Here is an 11,028-nt window from a genome sequence, read left to right as displayed (position 1 = left end):
CAACAACGGCTCAGCTGCGAAGTGGTAAGCCCACACAAGCTCACAGAACGGGACCGCCGAGTGTGAAGTGCGTTTAAAAATCTTCTGTCCTTGGTTGCRACACTCACTACAGAGTTCCAAACTGCCTCTGGAAGCAACGTGAGCACAAAAGCTGTTCGTCGGGAGCTTCATGAAATGGGTYTCCATGACCARGCAGCCGCCCACAAGCCTAAGATCGCCATGCCAAGCGTTGGCTGGAGTGGTGTAAAGCTCACCACCATTAGACTCTGGATCAGTGGAAACGCGTTCGTTCTCACGCTATACCATCAGGCAGTCTGACAGACGAACCTGGGATTGGCGGATGCCAGGAGAATGCTACCTGCCCCAATGCATAGTGCCAACTGTAAAGTTTGGTGGAGGAGGAATAATGGTCTGGGGCTGTTTTTTATGGTTTGGGCTAGGCCCCTTAGTTCCAGTGAAGGGAAATCTTAACGCTACAGCATGCAATGACATTCTAGATGATKCTGTGCTTCCAACTTTGTGGCAACAGTTTGGGAAAGGCCCTTTCCTGTTTCAGCATGACAATGCCCCCGTGCACAAACAAGGTCCACACAGAAATGGTTTGTCTAGATCGGTGTGGAAGAACTTGAMTGGTCTCCACTCTGTCCTGACCTCACTGTGCTGTGCTGTTGTGCGCTGCCAGACTCCGGCGGTGCAGTCAAGTTCAAATATGCAAAATCTGACATCATGATGTCGTCACCATCGACAATGACTAGTCAAATATCGACGATGGCTGTCAAACATCGTCGATAGATGATGCAATCGTAAAATCGCCCAACCCTACTGTTAACTCAATGCAATGATTAGAGTGACATAGAGAGAGACAGTGTGTTTGTGCGTGCATGGAGGTGCAGGATAGATAGAGTACAGAGGCAAGGAGAGGATGCCTCTGAACAAAGGGCTTAGTAAACAGGGGAATGCCGAATGGCCTCATTAAAACAAACAAGTGCTGGCAGGAAGACTAATCGAATGGAAAACCTTGTGTTCCATCAGACCAAGACAAGAGGCTAATTACTGCTACACCCCCCTCTGTCTACCTCTCTCTCTCCTCCTCCAACTTTCTCTCTTTTATTTTTCTCTGTCTCTCTCCCTTCCCCTTTCTTTCTTTCTTTCTTTCYTTCTATCATTATCTAAGCTGTAATCAGACACAATACTCTTGTCATTCTGTCAGCAGGAGGTTGGTTTGTAGAGGGAGAGGGAGCGAGAGAGAGAGAGAGGCAATGACAGAACAACTTGTGTCCAGCATTCTAATCTAGAATGATGGGTGGTTTTCACAGAGAGGTCCTGACATTAGTCCACCATACTGCCTCTCTCTCCCACCCCCAGAGATTCCACACTCACTGCCGTGCCCACAGCTACCACCAAAATTCTGCTTTGAAAGTCAACTTCATAATATCAGACAGGTGCAAATGTAATTGTGAGAACTACCGAAGTCTCTATGGAGATTGCATGGCTGTGTGCTTCTACACCTGCATTACTAGCTGTTTGGGGTTTTAGGCTGGGTGTCTGTACAGCACTTCGAGATATTAGCTGATGTACGAAGGGCTATATAAAATAAAATTGATTGATGTACAGACCTTGGTTGTATGTCTTGTTATTATCCTCAATCTAGCTGAAAGTCTTTCATGTAGTGAATGATTAGGAGAGTTAAAGTAAGATTTATCAAGCCGGCTATGACATCCTTCAGGACACTGCTAGCAGAGCTGCTAATGCCTTGACAATTTGTAATGAGCAATGACAACATGCTCCTCAAATAAGGACTCACACCAGCTTGTAAGATGAAAGGGGAAGCTAACGCTTTACTAGCATAACGGCTTATGCTTTGCTAACACTTCATTATGAGAAAATCARCAACAATATGCACAATTTATGAATGCTTCACACTGACATGTTAAGCATGCTAATGACATCATGATGAAAGTCAAATCCATCTAATAACTCTGGTAGAGTTCAAAGTAGTTTATAGAGTTAGCCTACTTGTGTGTTTGATGGCAAGCMAAGCTTTCCATACAAAACACCATTATGATTATTGCTAGTTCTTTGCTTGTACTTCCTAATGAAAGATAATTCCATACTCCTCACATAAAGGGTTCCCCCTAGACCTGTCAGAACTGGGAAGTAGCTACGTATTCACACCAGAATGTAAGATGAAGACAGGAAAGCTCGCCCTGAGCTGAGACAGCCCAATGAAAATTCCAGCCGCTGTCAGTGCTAGTCTCTCTTTCCCATTTCAAACCTTCCTTTCTGCAAATTAAGCCGTGGCAGGTGGCAGCACAGAAGGGTCCTGCTGTAATTGTGTAGTACAGAAAAAACAGGGAGGAAGTCGATCAGAAACCTCATTTTTCCTCCACTTCCCTCACTGCGGTTGTCTCTGAAATTGCTTGGGCATCCCAGAGAGTCCAGTCTCTCTCAATCTATGCCTATGCGTCCCTCTCGGTTTGAGGAGATGGGGCCAATTTAAGAGCAGGACCAAACAGTCAGGAGAAGGAGATTACCTGTTGACAGTCATCTCTGGTTAACGAAGAGCCTCCACTCTTCTTCTACACAGGATGCTTTTATCTTTATGCACAGTTTGGGTTTGTTCAGGTGGGATTGAGCCGGTTATTGAGGACAGGCATTCACCCTCACACACAGTCAAACAGTCGGTCTGATTCTTCAGTGCTAAATGTAATAGACTGTGGGAAAGAGAGTGAGTGAGAGAGACAGAGATGGAGAAGAAAGGAATGAAATATTGGAGGGAGGTTCACATAAGAACCTCAGGCATTTTCATTTGTATGCCTTTGAAAAAGGGAATATGTTTGCATTAATATCCTAGAGCAGGGAAATAGAGAGGAAGAGGTAAGCATGGTAACAGTATTTTTTCAAGCTCGTTGATGTCATACTTCCTACTCACACTTGCTCACAACATTGCCTGANNNNTATGTGTTCCTGTTTATATGTGCTGTTTGTGTACTGTATGTGTGCTGTATGGTGACTCTATACTCTCACATGTATAGGACCTATATCTTTATGCATGTACAGTAACAGTCCAAAGTTTGAACACACCTACTAAGGGTTTTTCTTTATTTTTACTATTTTGTACATTGTAGAGTAATAGTGAAGACTAGAAAAAAACTATGAAATAACACATATGGAATCATGTAGTAACCAAAAAAGTGTTAAACAAAAYAAAATATATTTTATATTTGAGATTCTTCAAAGTAGCCACCCTTTGCCTTGATGACAACTTTGCACACTCTTGGAAATCTCTCAACCAGCTTCATGAGGAATGCTTTTCCAACAGTCTTGAAGTTATTCCCACATATGCTGAGCACTTGTTGGCTGCTTTTACTTCACTCTGCGGTTCAACTCATCCCAAACCATCTCAACTGGGTTGAGGTCAGGTGATGGTGGATGCCAGGTCATCTGATGCAGCACTCCATCACTCTCCTTCTTGGTCAAATAGCCCTTAGACAGCCTGGAGGTGTGTTGGGTCATTGTCCTGTTGAAAAACAAATGATAGTCCCACTAAGCGCAAACCAGATGGGATGGCGTATCGCTGCAGAATGCTGTGGTAGCCATGCTGGTTAAGTGTGCCTTGAATTATAAATAAATCACTAACAGTGTCACCAGCAAAGCTCCCCCACAACATCACACCTCCTCCTCCATGCTTCACGGTGGGAACTACAAATGTTTAAATCTTCCGTTCACCTACCCTGCGTCTCACAAAGACACAGTAATTGGAACCAAAAATCTCAAATTCCGACTCATCAGACCAAAGRACAGATTTCCACCGGTCTAATGTCCATTGCTCATGTTTCTTGACCCAWGCAAGTCTCTTCTTCAGATTTGTGTCCTTTAGTRGTGGTTTCTTTGCAGAAATTCAACCATGAAGGCCTGATTCACGCAGTTTCCTTTGAACAGATGAGATGACTCTGTTACTTGAACTCAGTGAAGCATTTATTTGGGCTGCAATTTCTGAGGCTGGTAACTCTAATGAAATTATCCTCTGCAGCAGAGGTAACTCTGGGTCTTCCTTTCCTGTGKCGAACCTCATGAGAGCCAGTTTCATAATAGCGCTTGATAATTTTTGCGACTGCACTTGAAGAAACTTTCAAAGTTCTTAAAATGTTCCACATTGACTGACCTTCATGTCTTAAAGTGATGATGGACTGTCGTTTCTCTTTGCTTATTTGAGCTGTTTTTCCAATAAATAGGCCTATCTGCGGCCTATACCACCCCTACCGTCACAACACAACTGATTGTCTCAAATTAATTAAGAAAGAAATTCCAAAAATGACCTTAACTTTTAACTGTTAATTGAAATGCATTCCAGGTGACTACCTCATGAAGCTGGTTGAGAGAATGCCAAGAGTGTACAAAGCWGTCAAGGCAAAGGGTGGCTAATTTGAATAATCTAAAATATATTTTGATTTGTTTAACACTTTTTTGGTTACTACATGTTTCCATATGTGTTATTTCATAKTKTTGATGTCTTCACTATTATTCTACAATGTAAAAAATWKTAAAAATAAAGAAAAACCCTGGAATGAGTAGGTGTTTCCAAACCTTTGACTGGTACTATACGTCATACCTCCTTTGTCTTTTCTCTGTGCAGGGTTTGCTGCCCACCCCCTTCTTCTCCCCCGGGCAGGGTTCGCCCCGCACCAGCATGCCCCAGCGCAGACAGAGTGAGTCACTAACCCAACCCCCCTCTGTTGCCTTGTCTGCTTCCATTATTCCCTGTCTCTGCCTCCCTTCTCTCCATCATTACTCCCTTCCTCTATGTGATCTACCCATTGCTTTCATCAGTGAAGGGGATGAGTGGTGTTCAGTTCATTCACCTGAAAAAAGTGTGTGTAGGGAAATCAGTAGGTAGCATGGTTGAGTAAGCAAAAGCAGTGGGTAGTTTTTGTAAATTGACTTGGATCGTTATCTGACACATCTCAGCGTAAAGTAACAAGCCTAGCTAATTACTTGGAAGAGTTTATGACACCCGAATCAAGACCTCGTCTTTTATCTACAGTACAATTAGTACATGGTAATAGTGAACAGTTGGTTATTTATCATTTACTTTAGCAAGTTCCTGAGACATTTTCATTTTAAATGAAGCAGACTAGCAATCATCCTGCAAATATTGCCATTCTGTCCTACCAAACCCCACTATTTTGAATATGTTGTGTTCTGCTGATGATGAACAGAGGGTGACAGAGAAAGTGGAGAAAAAAATAATGATAAATATAGAGAGAAACTACATTCTTTTGATGTTTCTCTACGGGGCGCTGGTTGGGCATCATCCAAAGCATAACAGTAAGAAATGGGGGTGCATTTCCACAACCATGGCAGTCTATTGGCTGTGTTTAATTAGATTTGACAATAATAATGTGGCAACCCCGCTGTCAATCAAGGGGGTGCATTGACACTTCAAGGTCCTAATTCAACTAGAAGAGAGAGAGAGAGAGAGAGAGAGAGAGACGAGAGAGAGAGGAGAGAGAGAGAGAGAAGAGAGGAGAAGAGAGAGAGAGAGAGAGAGAGAGAGAGAGAGAGAGAGAGAGAGAAGAGAGAGAGGAGAGAGAGAGAGAGAGAGAGAGAGAGGAGAGAGAGGAGAGCGATGAGAGAGAACGAAAGAGAGAGAGAGAGAGAGAGCAGAGAGAGAGAGAGAGAGAGAGAGAGAGAGAGAGAGAGAGATTCTAATGTATTATGTCATTAAAACATTGTGGAATTCAGGAGAGAGACAAAAAGGAAAGGGCAGAGTCAAAAGAGAAGTGAAGTGACTCATGTTTCTCAATGGAGTAATGTTGTTGTGGAGCTCCTGTTGTCAACGCTAGGTGTAAACAACTCGGTTGGGGTTTCTTGTTTGTACAATATTGGATTTTAGAGAGGAGTAGTGTGGGTAGGAGTTAGGATGACATGAATACAGTGGATGCACTGGATAGCCAAATGCCCTGGATTGAGCTTGTTTGCAATTGAACATTTCAGGTGTGATGTAAGTGTGTCTGTCCTTTTCTGTGCCTGATTGGCAGACTGAGTCAGTATGATGGAGTGGTCAAGGTACTTGTCTGTAAAAATGTGGAAGCCATTGAAGATGTCATCACTCATTGATGCAAGTGCTCCTTTTCAGCTACCCAATTCTACCAAACTCTGTTATTAACCCTGTTTTAACAGTGTCTGTTTATGCGTGTTTGCGTGCATGGAAGCGTGTGTCCTAGATGCGTGCATGCATGTCTGTACTGTGCATACATGTAAATGTGTGTGTGTCTCTCTTCCTCTGTCAGTCTGCTTTCTGCTACTGTGTCTCATCTCCTATCTCTTTCTCATCCCATCTATAGAGTGATTTCAGTGCCAATTTTATTTGAATTGCATAATTTTGCATTTGTATTAGGATATTGAATATTAATTTAATATTTTTGGATTCGTAATGTACAAATTGAATCATTGATTTCATAAATTGAAGAGCGTACCGTAAACTCACTCCGCAGCTAGCTTGATATTTTTAGATAGCTCAAACGGTTAGTACGTTGACAAGGAGGGTGGTCATGTGTGTTTGCGAGGCAGAGGTTCTGAGTTCGAGAAGAGTCTTAGCTCTTTTTCATAATTGCTTATAGCCACATTTTTTTAAATGCTAGAGTCCCCCAAAAAATGTCAATTCAACATGCCACATTGGCTTCAGAAACCACCAGAAGCTTCTGTTTTCCACAGAACACATTTCATTCTATCTGTTCTCTACCATTCCTGTCTGGCAAAGTACCAGGATGTTGTCTCAGGTTTTGAATCTGAATTTAAAGAACTGAATTTGAAAACTGAATCTGAATGCATCTGAAAAGTTGAATATATGAAATGTTGATAAACCTGAAATGATAGTATAATGACTCGCTAGGCGCGGCTGATAGAAAGGCATTGAGGAGGAACAGACAGAATTCCAACACACAAGTGCACAGCATAAACCAGGGTAGGCTGGCATATTTATTCAAAATAAAGGTTCACAAAGCTGGTTCTCAAACAATTACTGAAAACAAAACACTCTCCCACTTTACTTAACTGAACCTAGAGTTAGCCTTAACTTAAAATAAAACAAGCTGGGCTGCTACCCAGCTTACCAACTTCACTTGTAGTCCGGTCACTTCTTCTTGCGGAGAACCCAATGACCAGGACTTCAAACAAATGTCTGTAGGGCTCAGCCTCCGCGTCCACCAAGGGCTCCCCTGTGCTGTACTAAAGCAGCCCCTTAAAATGTGCAGTCTAACGAGGCAGTGGCCTCAAGTCTCGGCGTAGCCCTGCAGCCTACAATGCTGGTTGTGGGGCTTGACTGACAGTCTAAACAGTGGCTTTCCCCCGGCCACATCACAGAGGGCGCCACAATAGTTTGTAAACTTGACAATTAATGCAAATATTATCAAAGACTCCAGTCACCCAAGTCATAGACTGTTCTCTATGCTACTGCATGGCAAGCGGTACTGGAGTGCCAAGTTTAGGTCCAAAAGGCTCCTTAACAACTTCTACCCCCAAGCCATAAGACTGCTGAACAATTAATTGCCACCCGGACTATTTGCATTGACCCCCCCACTCCTTTGTTTTTACACTGCTGCTACTCGCTGTTTATATGATATCTACCATATTGAAACTGAATATATAATTATTGAATTGAACATTCAATTAAATTGAAATATCATTTTTTAACTGAATGCAATATTAATTCAGTTTCAAATCATGAAAGACAAGTTACATTTATGAATTCAATGATTCAATTGTGCATTACAAATACAAAAATATTACTTTCAAATGCAATATCCTAATACAAATTCAAAATGATGGAATTCAATTACAATTTTTGTTGGTACTGAAATTACTCCATACTTTTGTTGGTACTGAAATTACTCCATACCATCTCTCTCTCTCTCCTGCTCTGTCAATGTTTTTTTCCCTCTGCCACAATGCCTTTGGCAAGGAGTGAAGCACCTAGTGCATTACATCACTGCCAAAGCGTGGTACAGTAAGCGTTTCCGATCTCTCTAACCTCTACCCATCACACTGGGCCCTGCACGCTGGCATGGCATGACATGGCACGATGAAAGCATGCCAGTGTTGATGTGCATCTGCATGCCGTGGGTTGATTTTGGAGTCTACCTAGTGTTCCTGCCAGACCTGCGATAACTATAGTTTTTAAATATGCTTTATGGAAAGTAACTATTTTATGGGGGGAACAAATAATTACTTTGGAGGTGACTATTTTCATTAAGATCCCAAAAAATTACTACTTTTGAAAACTATTTGAATACAGATCTCAGAAAATAACTACTTTAAAAAATATATTTGAATACAGATGTTACGGCTCTCGTTTGTCGAAGGAAAAGTGGACCAAAGCGCAGCGTGGAAAGTGTTCATGATTATTTTATTTCAAAAACACTCAAACAAAATAACAAACGTGAAAACGAAAGCGCACAGGATTAGCTGCCTTCAACTAAAGGCAGGGCTGTATCAGGAACTGCATAAATAGATTGAATAGAGCAAAAATGTATATTCCATTCTATCTGATATAAGTTCATATGTGATGYACACAATATATTTATATCTCAACATTCTCAGTGAATTGATAGTAATGTGTTTATTTTTGTTTTTCATCCATAGCCACAAATACAGCCTTCCAGCCCCAGCCACCACGAGCACCTCACCCAAGAAAGACTAGTAAAAACAGCCCACACCGAGGGCCACAGTGACCCCCAGAGAGGGRGGAGGACCAGGGGAGATGGATCCCACTGCACAGACTCTGACACACCCACTGGAAGCCCGGCCATGGGTGTGGACACTCCACCAGTGCCTTACCCAGATGAATTGAGTGTGCTGCTTAGCACCCAGCTCAACAACCATGTCAGAGAGGGTCCTGGAACCAGCCCCAGTCCCACCCAGGGGCTTGCTGCAGCCAGCAGACCAACACCAGGAGCTCTGTCCAGGCCAGAGGGAGGGCAGCAAGCCTCTCCATTGGGGCCACAGGGCCCTGGCTGCCCTCGCATCCTGCAGCCGCCACGCCTCCACAAGCGTGTGTCCATCCCGGCTCTGCCTCATGGGGGCACTAATGGCTCTCTTCTTCGATCGGGGTCTTCAGCGCTGCTGGCCAACCACAGGACCAAGCAGCTGCCGCCTCCCTCCAGGGGCTTGCCCTGCTTCAACTCTGGTCCCCAGGCGGTGAGCCCGTCTCTGGACCATGGGGTGCTCGCTAAGCCCCGGGCTCTGGGGGTCAGGAGGGAACTTGGGAGAACCAGCCCTCCTAGCCCTAGTCTGGAAAGGCCRGACCTGGGACTGCTCAGAGCCAGAGTCCTGGTTCCCCCCAGCCTCTCATTCATCCCCATGCCAAAAATCCACTGAAGAGTTCACATAATCAAACATGACATGTTATATACTGTATAACATCCCTCCTCTTCCACCTGCTCATTGTTCCTGCTCACCATGTGTGTGTCCATGTGTGCCAACAGCTCCTTATGGACATTCAGGAACTGCCCTTAACTATTGTTTGAACTTCTGCTGAACTGAACAGAATATGTAGCATAGTCCTGTCTTAAAATTTACAAAATGCAAAGGTACAGTGCACATCTATTCAAAATGGCTCCCACAGGTTATGACTGAGATACACTGAAGGACTGTTTTATCCTTTATAAAATGTCCAGTCACTTGCTTGGCAGCCTTTAATTGCACATTGTCTTATGCAGAAAAAGAATGACTAACAATCATAGTTTCTCTTTGCTAATCTCTCACATGTACTGTACATGTTTTTTTAAAGAATGTTCCACTCAACTCTATTCAAACTCACATGGGTCCTTCCATTGAAACAGCAGCACATGGTTTGACTACAGGCTTACATGACCTCAGAAATGTTCAATTCCTCCCAGAGCGTAAAAAATAGAATGAAAGAAAAAAAGCAGATTGGGGAAAGAAATACAGAGTGGAGTTTTCTGCTTAAACAGGGAAATGGGTTGAAAGAACAATCATTCACTAGAAAGTTTCAAGTATTTCCTCTAGAATATGTCCTTCCACTAAACTCCCTGATGTACCTCTTTCAGACCAAGTGACAGGTACCACTAAACTCCCTGATGTACCTCTTTCAGACCAAGTGACAGGCACCACTAAACTCCCTGATGTACCTCTTTCAGACCAAGTGACAGGTACCACTAAACTCCCAGATGTACCTCTTTCAGACCAAGTGACAGGTACCACTAAACTCCCTGATGTACCTCTTTCAGACCAAGTGACAGGCACCACTAAACTCCCTTATGTACCTCTTTCAGACCAAGGGGCATGCACCACTAAACTCACAGTGAACTCCTGAACACTGAGTAACATAGGTTTACCATATAGTATCTACTAGATAGTTTTGGTTCGGTAATGGACTGATTAAGACAACATTATTGAACATCACTTCATTACATTTAGGCTACTTTAGATACTATCATTTAAATATTTAGCACCCATAATTCGACCACAAAGGATTAAGATCACTTTTTTTTTAAAGTGTGCACATACAGTCACACGAGGAATCTTTGCTCAAGCATAAACACAATTACAACTCTCGCACAACTCTCCTGAATAAAACACAGTTCATCTTGTAGTCCTGTTCCACCTCTGAGGAAAGATGTTGGGGCACTAATTMGGACTGTACTGTATGTGAGTGAGTGTGCAAGTTTGTGTGTCTGTCTGTTGCTCCTCCTTTCCTCTGTGAGGTTTTAGTGTGTTTTGAGTTATAAGGGCTTAGTTCAGTTTGAGGATTTGAGGAGTTTGAGGGTTGTGTTTATCTCCTTTTCAGAACAGTGGTTAATGTTTGGATGCCTCTAGAAATGGAGAGTGTGTTAAATGGTTTCTGATAGAGACTATGGCAGCTTCCATGCATGGGGGCTATGGCTGTAGGTTTATGACTGTGTCACTCTCTGTTTTACAGTACCCAATAATACATACTACACATGCACACATGGAAAAAAAAGCATACACACAATTCTGGAGAGTCCCCAGGGACATTGATCCATC

General features: G+C 43.0%; 1 pseudogene; it reads left to right on the top strand.

Annotated features, from left to right (window-relative positions):
- Positions 1 to 10,615, top strand: part of LOC111977462 (serine-rich coiled-coil domain-containing protein 2-like) — a 107,464-nt pseudogene extending 96,849 nt beyond the window's left edge.
- The last annotated feature ends 413 nt before the right edge of the window (positions 10,616 to 11,028 follow it).

This window comes from Salvelinus sp. IW2-2015, linkage group LG18 (assembly GCF_002910315.2).
Source record: "Salvelinus sp. IW2-2015 linkage group LG18, ASM291031v2, whole genome shotgun sequence".
Lineage (NCBI taxonomy): Eukaryota > Metazoa > Chordata > Actinopteri > Salmoniformes > Salmonidae > Salvelinus > Salvelinus sp. IW2-2015.
The sequence above is the reverse complement of the archived record's forward strand: the minus strand, read 5'-3'. Positions and strand labels throughout refer to the sequence as shown.